Here is a 12102-nt window from a genome sequence, read left to right as displayed (position 1 = left end):
TAAGTTGTTTCTCCCCCTCACTTGATCCTTTCTCCCCCTTTTTGTTATCATCAAGTTGTGTGGGAGGAAGTTGAGCTGCCACTAGTTGTTGGAGTAATGCAGTTTGAGCTTCTTGATTGTTTAGTATCTTGGCCATTGACTTCTCTACAACAGATAGTCTTGAGTCCATGGCCTCAACTTTCCTGTTTAGATCAGCCTCCTTCCTTAATTTGTGAGCAATTTCAGTCATGGTAGTTGCAGGGAGTCTAGCATCCATCCTTTCTATAACATCCTGCTTGACTTCAGAAATTTCCTGCTTGATGGCATCCACACTCTGACTGTGTTGGAGGGCTTGAATCTTATGCAGCTGGAGTGCTTCAAGATGTGCTTTGAATAGTTGCTTTATGCTAGCATTGGAAGATGCCTGAATGGCTGCTTGAGTGTCATGAATCAGGTTGAAAAGTGTTGATTGGAGATGTGAGTAGGAGCATTCTTTTGTGAGCATCCAGGCAGGAGTATCTGCATCTCCCCTATGTCCATGCTACCTTCCTCATCATCACCACTATCATTCCCAAAAGAAGTCTCATCTAGTTCCAAATCACTGCCAATGTTGGAAGGCATAACAGTGATTGCATCATTTGCTCTTTGTGAAGATTGTGTTGTATGCACCAAGTTTAGCAATCTTTCAGCCTCCTCATTGCCCTGTACAACCAGAGTTTGATAAGCTGTCACAGGGTGAGTAAATGTCTCAGCATCCAGGGAATGGAATCTATAACAACTTGATATTCTTGCTGAAATAGCCTTTTCCTTTCTGCATCATTGACACTCATTGACTCACTTGCAATGGTTTCTACCCTTATCACTCCTGTACCTGCATTTCTCTCTTGATCTCTCTTTTGTTGCATTAAGGTCTCACCTTGGCTCCCCACCCTCACACCCTCACCTTCACCATCTAAGGTGGGACTCTTCACACTCACTTTTGCCAATCCTGAAGAAATGGATTGCATTTGTTCACTCTTTTCCTCTCCTTTTTCCTGGGAACAACCCAGACTCTCACTCATTTCGCTCCCTTCCCTCAATCCTAGGAGTGATTGCACTACCACTAAGTCTTATGCACTTGTGATAATTGATGAAATTTGAAGCTATGCAGAGACACTCGATGGATAAGGGATATCCGTCGGGTTAGCAGTTTGACTATCCGACGGATAACTGCTGTTATGCTTATCCATCGAGATACAATCACTACTCGATAGATGAACAATATCCTTTTGGGAGGATGCAACTAGCAATGAGCTTATATCCTTATTAAGCACTGCAGTTTGTTAGGAAACTGCAGTGTGGCTAGGATGGGAAACACTCACCTCTCCAACCTTATTCTTAGGGTTTCTTTGATGTTCACCCTATCCCTCACCTTTCTTACCCACCTTCACACTCCCCTCTTTTGGTTTGGTGGATTTTACAACTGGCATCTTTTGGGAGACACCAGAGGGGGCTTTCTTTGTCTTGGTTTTTGAAATTTTGGGTTTGACAGCTTGGGTAGGCAACTGTTGGGTCAGTGACACGGTTTCCATAGCTACACTAGAATGCAAAGAAGTGTGTGAGACTGGAAGAGTAGAGACAGATGAACTTACCTCACTTACCTGAGGTGCCTCCATAACAGGAAAATAGAAGAGTAGCATCTCTTTGTGATGGTTTGCCCTGTTCAAATCTGCAATGATTCTTCTTTCTTGAACCCAACAATCTAGTTTGTTGGTTGGGTTCTCAAGCACAATATTCTCAGAGAGGTGGTTAGCAAGCATCATTAAAAATCTAGCATAGTAAACATTTTTACCCCTCTTATTTAGCTCCCCTAACTTAAACCCCAACTCAATTATAACAAGATCACTAAAGTTGAAAAATTTATCAGTTACAAGCATGTAAAGCATGTTAAGCATAGAGATATTAACTGAATCAAAATTACTGATTTTACCAGAAAATACCTTAGTAACGACATCACATAAATAACTTCATTCCTTCCTAAGACCCAACCTCCTAATTTCACTTAATTTAGAAGTAGAAAGTGCATAGCCCAAGGAGTTAAGCATATTAACAATGTCAGTGTCTGTGTGTGGTGAAGTTACAGTATTGTCAGGAATTTGGAAACATGCTTTAACAATATCACTATTAACACAGAATTCCTTACCTTTAATAGTGAAAGTGATAGTCTTATCAGTTGAGTTGTATGTTGTAGTCGTCCATATCTCTTCAACAACTTCACAGTATATGGTGGGTGATTCCAGCATGGCATAGTTAAGTTTGCAGTTCTTCACAAAATCCATCATCTTGTGGTAGTCTCCAGACTGTTGAATCCCCTTGTTCACAAGAGCAGTGAAGTTGTTCTTCCCATAGATAAATCCAGTTTGAGACATTATCTTGACGACTGGTGCCATTGTTAGAGAGTAAAAACTTACAGAGAGAGTAAGTGCTTTGAGAAAGAGAGAAGTTAGAGCAGATGATTTGAGAATGATAAAAGAAAAGCAATGGAAATGAATTATGCTTTTATACTATCTCAAAAATAACTGTCAAAAATAATAAAGTGACCAATAAGAATTGCCCAAAATAGCCGTTTAAAAATAAACTGTAAAAATTCCATCAATTATCTGTCGTGTTATGCATACAAACTGTAAGTATACTCGATAGATAATGTTCAGAGAATCAACGGCTAAAAATAAGACAATTCGACGGATGAGGATAAATCAGTTACCCGTCGAGACATAAAATATTCCAGAAAAATAATTAATTTTATTAACAAAATGTATACCGACGCATGATCAAACACAATGGATAATGATCATCCGTCGAGATGTAAATTTTGACTTAGCCAAAATTTCATCCAAGACTGAAAAATCAATTAAATTTCTGGCTGCATTACAACTTGCAAACTATCTATAAAGAATCAAGAATAATTTAGCATACCTAACTCACTTATCAACCTTGAAAAAGTGGATTCATCTAGTGGCTTGGTAAATATATCTTCAAGCTGCTTTTCACTTGGAACAAAATGTAGTTCCACTGTACAATTCATTACATGTTCCCTTATGAAGTGGTACTTGATATCTATGTGCTTCGTTCTTGAATGCTGTACTGGATTTTCAGTTATGGAAATTGCACTTGTGTTATCACAGAAAATAGGAATTCTTTCCACCTGTAGACCATAGTCTAGCAATTGGTTTCTCATCCACAAAATCTGTGCACAACAACTGCCAGCAGCAATATACTCAGTTTCAGCTGTGGAAGTAGAAATTGAATTTTGCTTTTACTGAACCAGGACACAAGCTTGTTTCCTAGAAATTGACAGGTTCCTATTGTACTTTTTCTATCAATTCTACAACCTGCATAATCTGCATCTTAATAACCAGTTAGATCAAAACCAGAATCTCTAGGGTACCAAACGCCAAGTTTTGGTGTTCCCTTGAGATATCTGAAAATTCTCTTAATAGCTACTAAGTGAGATTCTCTAGGATCAGCCTAAAATCTAGCACAAAGACATGTAGCAAACATTATATCTGGCCTACTAGCTGTTAAGTATAGAAGTGAACCAACCATGCCCCTATAACTTGAAATATCCACAGACTTTTCAGTAGTGTTTAATTCAAGCTTAGTTGTAGTGTCCATAGGAGTTTTTATAGATGTGCAATCCATTAGATCAAACTTCTTTACAAGATCATAAATGTATTTAGTTTGACTAATGAATATTCCATCACTAACTTGCTTAACTTGCAAACAAAGAAAGTAAGTTAGTTCTCCCATCATGCTCATTTCATACTTACTTTGCATCAATTTGGCAAACTTTTTGCAAACTTTTTCATCTGTAGAGCCAAAAATAATGTCATCTACATAGATTTGAACAAGTATACTAGAGCAATTAACATTTCTAAAGAATAAAGTTTTGTCTACAGTACCTCTAGTGAAGTCATTCTCTAAAAGAAACTTTGCCAAAGTGTCATACCAGGCTCTAGGTGCTTGCTTCAGTCCATAAAGTGCTTTAACATATAGTAAACATATTATGGAAAATTTGGGTTTTCAAAACCAGGAGGCTGACTGACATAGACTTCCTCCTCCAAATCTCCATTCAGAAAGGCACTTTTGACATCCATTTGATAGACCTTGAAATTGGCATGGGCTGCATAGGCTAAGAAGATTCTGATGGCTTCAAGTCTTGTAACAGGAGCAAAATTTTCATCAAAATCTATTCCTTCTTGTTGACAGTAGCCCTTAGCAACCAGTCTAGCTTTGTTCCTGACTACTATGCCATTTTCATCCATCTTGTTTTTGAATACCTATTTGGTGTCTATTGGATTCTTTCCTTTAGGCTTGGGTACCAGCTTCCATACCTGATTCCTTTCAAATTGGTTTAGCTCCTCCTGCATAGCTAAAATCCAATCAGGATCCAACAAAGCTTCTTCTACCTTCTTTGGTTATTCCTTACAGAGAAAGCTACTATATAGACATTCTTCCTGAGTTGTTCTCCTTGTTTGAACTCTAGAAGATACATCACCAATGATGAGCTCAAAGGGGTGATCCTTTGTCCATTTCCTTTGTTGAGGTAGATTAGCTCTAGATGAAGAGGCCTCATTGTTGTCTTGATGTGTGATTGAGTTTTGATTATTAGAAACCCCCACGAGTTTATGGATCTTTGATTTGAGAAAGGGGAACTTTCTGTAAGTGATCTATTCTGACTTTCAGATTCTTTTGATGACCCGACGGATGGTGAATTTTGAGTACCGACGGATGAAGCTGGTTGTCTCCCGACGGATAAAGCAGATTGTCTCCCGACGGATGAAGAATTTTGCAACTCGACAAATGTTGAATTTTGTGCTTCATTGGTAGTGGATTTTTCTGTATTATCCTTTGATACTATTTCTTGATCACTTTCATCATCACTGTCATCACTAACCATCTCCATATTGTCAAATTTGAGGCTCTCATGGTAATCTCCATCTTGTAGTCCTTCAATCTTTTTATCATCAAGCACAACATGTATTGATTCCACAACAATGTTGGTTCTCAGATTGTAGACTCTGTATTATTTACCAACAGCATATCCAACAAAAATTCCTTCATCTGCTTTAGCATCAAACTTCCCATTCTAATCAGTTTGATTTCTCAAGATATAACATTTGCAGCCAAATACATGAAGAAAATTTAGATTTGGCTTCTTGTTCTTGAACAATTGGTAGGGAGTCATGCATTTTGCTTGATTAACTAGAGAAATATCCTGAGTGTAGCATACAGTATTTACAGCTTCAGCCCAGAAATATGTTGGTAACTTTGATTCTTCAAGAATTGTCCTTACAGCTTCAATGAGTGATCTATTCTTTCTTTTTACTACTCCATTTTGTTATGGAGTTTTTGCTGCTGAAAACTCATGTAAAATCCCATTTTCTTCACAAAATACTCTCATGACAGAATTCTTGAACTCAGTTCTATGGTCACTCCTGATTCTTCTAACTTTGAAATCAGGATGATTGTTGACTTGCCTTATGTGATTAATGATGATTTCACTAGCCTCATCTTTGGACTTAAGGAAATATGTCCAAGAGAACTTTGAGAAATCATCTACAATTACTAGGGAAAATCTTTTCCTTAAGATTGACAACACGTTGACTGGTCCAAACAAATCCATGTGTAGCAGTTGTAAAGGTTCTTCAATTGTTGAGTCAAGCTTCTTTCTGAATGATGCTTTAATTTGCTTTCCCTTTTGGAAAGCATCACACAGTCCATCCTTAGAAAACTCCACTTGAAGAATGCCTCTAACCGGATCTTTCATTACAAGTTCATTCATGGTCTTGAAGTTTAGATGGGATAACTTCTTGTGCCATAGCCAACTTTCATCTTGACTTGCTTTACTGAGAAGACAAGTAACAGATTCTGCATTTGATGAGTTGAAGTCAGCTAAGTACACATTTCCTTTTCTCACACTAGTGAGAACCACTTTGTTGCTTCTCTTGTTTATCACAACACAGGCTTCTGAGGTGAAGGTTACTGAATTGCCTTTATCACACAGCTGGCTGATATTTAACAAATTATGCTTGAGACCATCCACTGAGGCAACCTCCTCAATGATGACATTATCTTTTGAAATCAAGCCATATCCCACAGTATAACCCTTGCTATCATCTCCAAAAGTAATACTTGGGCCAGCTCTCTCTTTGAACTCTGTGAGCAGGGTAGAATCACCAGTCATGTGTCTTGGACAACCACTATCCAAGTACTATAGATTCTTTTTGTTTCCCTGCACACATTAGAAACCAAATCAAGTTGATTTTGGTACCCAAGTTTCCTTAGGTCCTGCCTTGTTAGCTTTCTTTTTCTGTTTCTTAGGTTTGATCTCATTTGACTTGAGGATATTATATTCATCCTTAGTCATTTGAGTTAGACCTTTGAAACCATTCATTACAACAGAATTATCATGCACATTTTGATTAACAGGAAATGGCATGCTATTAGTGAACATGTTATTCCAGTAGGGCATGCTAAATGACATTTGAGGCATACTAAATGTAGCATAATTGGGATTAGGTGCAAATGGCATATTAGCAAATTGTGCGTTCATATTCTGTATAGACATAACATTCATAGGCATAGAAGGCATGGCATTCATGTTGGGAAAAGGAGGTGGCACATATATGGAAGTAGGCATGGCAGTTTTGCAATTAACAGACAAATGATTTACACTACCACACTTAACACAGATTTTTCTTGGAGCATACTTATCAAGTGTGTAGTTGTTATGCTTGTTAATCCCTACTTTACCATTTCTATTGTTTTTCCTTTTAGCCTCTATTTTAACCTCAATCTTTTCTAGTCTGTCATTCAATTGCTTGATAGACAGATGACCAAAATTCACTTTCTTTTCCTTCTTCACTTGACTAGATTCTCCTGTAATGAAGTTTTTGGAAACTGATCCATATTTTTCATTTAACTTGGCAAGTTTGGCTTTACTCACAGGTTTGCTCACAGCCGCTGATGAGGATTTATATCACTCGACGGATAATCATTTTGATTATCCGACGGATGACTCTCATCATCCGTCGAGTCCACATCTGTTAGCAATCCTTCAACCAAATTGGATTCCAGCTTCTCCTTATTCTTCTTCCAGGCTGCATCATAAAAGGACTCAATACCTTGAACTTTAGTGATTTGAGCATGAACATCTCTAGATGTTTTCCATGCCTTAATCACCTCATGTTCTCGTTCAAGCTGCTTCTTCAAGATCTCTTCTTTCTTCAAGGACTCGGTTAATTCATCCTTAGCAATTTTACACTCAATTCTCAATTTTTCAAATTCAATGAACTGAGATTCTAGCAAATTATTCCTCTCACTTAAAAACAAATTGTTTTCTTTGATTTTAGTATTTTCCTTAGTAAGAGACATAAGTATAACACGCAAGTGATATAATTCTGTAGACATGTCATTTAATGCATCATTACACTCAGCTTTAGATAAATGTGCAAGGTTAGTGGTGATTACCTGATTACTTGAAGAACTTGTCTATGTTTCATCAGACTTGGCCATTAGGGCTAGATTGACATAGCTGACATCCTCATCCTCATCCAGACCATTTGCTGCCCAGTCATTTTCTTGTGTAATGAAAGCCCTTTCCTTTTGTTTGAGCAACTCAAAATATTTCTGCTAATAGTCCACAGGCTCAAACTTCTTCTTGCTGGAATCTGACTTTCTACACTCACTGGCAAAGTGCCCTGCTAAGCCACATTTGAAACATTTGAATTTTGATTTATCCACCATGTTTCTATTTGGCTTAGCTGCTCCAAAGTTCTTCTTGAACTTGAGCTTGGCAAATCTTCTGGAAAGAAATGCTAGATGTTCATCAATGTCATCCATATCATCGTCTCAAAGAATCTTTATTTTCTGCTAGCAGCCCCTTGCCCTTGTTTTCACAGACCTTTGAAGTTGACTAAACAGATTCTATCTTCATCTCCTTCTCTTTCTCTAACTTAGCAACTAGTGCAATGGACCCTCCTTTCTTCTTTCCTCTATCCATCCTCTCATCCTGCTCTATTTCAAGCTCATAAGTTTTCAGGATGCCATATAGTCTCTCCAAAGTAAACTCCTTGTAATCTTGAGAGTTTCTCAATGAGACTATCATTGGTTTCCATTCCTTTGGAAGAGATCTAAGGAACTTAAGATTGGAGTTTTTTGTCTGATAGACTCTTCCATGCAACTTCAGAGCATTTAGTAGTTTTTGAAATCTACTAAAACTGTCAGTGAGAGACTCACTATCTTCACTATGAAAGTGCTCATATTGCTGAATTAGCAGCTGCATCTTATTTTCCCTAACTTGTTCAGTGCCATCACAGATAATTTGTATTGTATCCCAAACTTTCTTGGCAGTTTTGTAATTGATGATGTTGTCAAACATGTCACCATCAACTCCATTGAACAGAATATATATGGCCTTCTTTTCTTTCCTGACTTGTTCAATATCAGGATCTGACCATTCGCGCCTTGGCTTGGGAACTGATGGCTTATTTCCCGTTACAGCTCTCATTGGTACATGAGGGCCTCTCTCTATGCAATCTACATAGGCCTCATCTTGAGAAAGTAAATGAAGATGCATCTTCACCTTCCAGTGATGGTAATTATCTTTGTCCAGAAAATGAATCTTGACTCGAACATCCTTCTTGTTCATCTTGCTGTTTGTTGTGATCTTTAAACTCTTTGTTTCTCAAGAGCTTGCTCTGATACCAATTGTTAGTCCCTAACAATGCAACAAGTATTACAGAAGGGGGGTTGAATGGAATTCTGGAACCTTTTTCAGAAATATAAAATGTTCTAACTTAAGATATATATGACAGTGTTTTGATTTGCAAAGTGCGGAAAAACAAGTTAAATATGAATTAAAACACAAAGTAATAAAAACACAAATCTTTAAAACTTTCTGGTGGATTAGAAAGTATCCACCAGATATATATATATATATATATATATATATATATATCGAGAGAACTCTGTGAAGCTTGAATAGCTCACAGCTGCTTACAAAATAAGAACAACTAAACCTACAGAGAAATGCTAAGAATTCAGCTTACAAATGTTTCTCTGAGATTTTAATTGCTTAGTCTTTTTTTCTAATTGCTTCTCTTGGTTTATATATATCACCAAGATTAAACAGTAATAAGACAAGATAATAAAACAAAACCTATCAAGTCTAATACTATGCTGCTTCATTACTCTATTCCAGCATCTTTGAATATCTTCTTAATAGCATGGAAATGACAATGTTTCTTTGTTCTCAAAAACCCAGTTGAATAGGCTTCCACATTCCTTTTGCATACACTCGACCCATGTGCATGTGTTGTCACTATCAATAGATGTTTGAATTGATTATCCGTCGGGTTCATGATCATCCGTCGGGTAGGCTTGATGATCATCCGTCGGGTAGCATTATTGATCATCCGTCGGGTAGCTATTTGACACTTGACTTCATTTCATTTATGCAGAATTACAAGACATCATCTATTTACAATTAATCAACCTATTCTGCATATCTAATTAAGTCAACATGACTTATATGCTACTACAGAATCCAAACAAAGGTGTTTGCAGAAATGTGCTACATGACTTATTGTTGCATAAGCTACTCACTCGATGGATAATAAATCATCATCCGTCGGGACTATAATGAGTCATGCGTCGGGACTATATTCCTTATCCGTCGAGTGCTACATTATTCACTAAGTTAAATTTACTAAGGTGTTTTGTGAAAGAAATCATCAAGTCCACAACATATTCATAACAACTTTGTTTGGGCTTTTTAAGCCAGGTTTGCTAATTGGGCCTGTTGGGCCTTTCTTTCTCTGGAATCTTCTAAACTATGGGCACTTAACCTGGGCTACTAATTGGGCATGTTTATTTGGGCCTATCAATCTGAACCTTTTATAGGGCCTTTTATCCAGAATTATCCAGAATATTATGGAATTTTCTAGATTTTAATTTCGTAATTATTTTCTATTTATTTTGTACTTCCTAAGAGTACTCTGGAATCTTCTGGAACTGGACCCAAGCCTTTGGGCTGGGCTTTTTACCGGTCGTAATAGGTTAACATTCCTTCTTTACCGACCCATTAACCGGCTAGGGGGGCTATATAAGAGTGGGGGGAGTGAAGTGAAATCTCACACTTCACTTTCTCATTTTTTAATCTTCTCTCAGATTCTCTGAGGTAATCTGGTAGAAGCAAGGGTGCTTCATTTTCGGGTCATCTTCCACCTTCAATCTTTAAACTCAAGCTTTCACTCAATCTCCATTAATGACGAACAAAAGCTCAAAGAGGGCGGCCAAAATCTCCTCAGCTTTAAAGAGAGGTAACAAGATTCACATTCATTCTTCTTATATATCTTTGATAGAAATGATCAATTCTGGGGGAGATGATTACCCATTCACAGCTCATTTAGATTCTTTTGATTATTGTAACAAATGGTATAATGTAGCTAGTATTGACCTTCTTAACACAACTTATAACGTTCATCCTCCCCTTAAAATAATTCCTGTTGACGGTGGTGATCGTACATGCCACTGGAAACCAGATATTCTCTTCATTTATGCAGATGCCCTTTATGCGAAGCTTAGGTTTCCCTTCATGAGTTTATTCCTAGATTATTAGCTAATTTACAAGTTAACCCATGTCAACTTCCACCCAATGCTTGGAGAAATGTCATATATTTTATGGTCTTATGTCTTAGGCACAGTTTCCCCCTTTCCGTAGTTGTTTTTACGAAAATTTTCCAATGCTATAACAGTGCCCAGTCTTCTTGTGGTTGGGTTTACATTAGGCAGAGGCCCAAGTGCCCACAAATTTTCAACAGTGCCTCTATCCCCGATAACAACCAGCACTGGAGAGATAGTTTTGTTGGTTTAAGACGGGAGAACGGTGATTGGGGCACCCTTTTTAGGTCTTCATTTGACAAAGTTAGTGACGGTAGCCCTAAAACCATTCGCCTATCATAGAAGGAAAATATTATATATAGGGATCTTATTAAAGATGAGGGTCAGACCTCCAGTTGGACTTTGTCGGAGGAGTTTTCCCTTATCCATGTGGGACTTTCTACAGTCACTCGGTAGGGTATTTTTCTTTCTCTACTTTGTTTTCCTTTTCTTAATCGTTATTAACGTAACTTATCCTTTGTTTATGTTTCTTTTTCAGTGGCCCAAGAGATAAAAAACTCCGTCGTGCCGGTGGTTGAGGAAACAGCAAGGATAAAGATGGCTCGGCTTGCTGGATTGGATCCCCGTGGCAAGGTTACGGAGCCTAACTTCCTGAAGAAGCACAAAGAGCCCATGGTGGAGGCCTCTTCAGGGGGTAATGAAACCCCTGCCATCATGCTCTCACCCCTACAGGCTCATTTCAGCCTCTCTGGGGTTTTCTCCGTGGGGATACCGTGGTAGGTTCCACGAAGCATGCTTGGGATTGGTCCTATCATTTCATTAATCCCAAGGACTTCAAAGATGTTGTGGCCGACCAGGACCTGGAGCGTGTGAAGCTTATGGGAGCTCAGTCCATTGCCTCGGTATATTCTTTGCTTTCTAATTTTAAACATTTCCCTTTTCTTTCCTAAAGCATGAAGCTTGTCCTGCCTTATCTCATGTTTTCTTTTCTTATTTCAGACAAACGCTCATTTCCAAGCGGCTGTGAGACATGCCGAGTCTTGGAAGAAGGCTTTGGATAAATCCGACAGAGCCTTGAGGAAGCATAAGGTCAAGCATACAGCCTTGGAAATGAAGATGAAGCGCAAAGAGGAGGAACTTTCTGAGGCCAATGCAGAATTGGTGAAGCTCAAAGCCGAGAAAGATAGAATCATTGATGCTTACTTAGACACAGACGAGTTCACCCAGACCATGCGGGTTATGGATGATTCAGTTTTTCCGGGGTTTTTCAGGACTGGTTGGGACACGGCCCTTGGGACCGTGAACGACGCTTGTCCGGATATTAACCCAGTGGTCTATCCTTGTCCAGATGATGAAACTTTACTACAGAGGTTCCGTACCCGCGTAGTTGTCTCTAAGGATATCCATGATACCCAGTTGGTTCTGACTCCAGAGTCATCTTCTAGCCTGCCGCAGAGG

This window comes from Apium graveolens, chromosome 4, assembly GCF_009905375.1.
Source record: "Apium graveolens cultivar Ventura chromosome 4, ASM990537v1, whole genome shotgun sequence".
In the NCBI taxonomy this organism is placed as follows: domain Eukaryota; kingdom Viridiplantae; phylum Streptophyta; class Magnoliopsida; order Apiales; family Apiaceae; genus Apium; species Apium graveolens.
Note: the sequence above shows the minus strand (reverse complement) of the source record.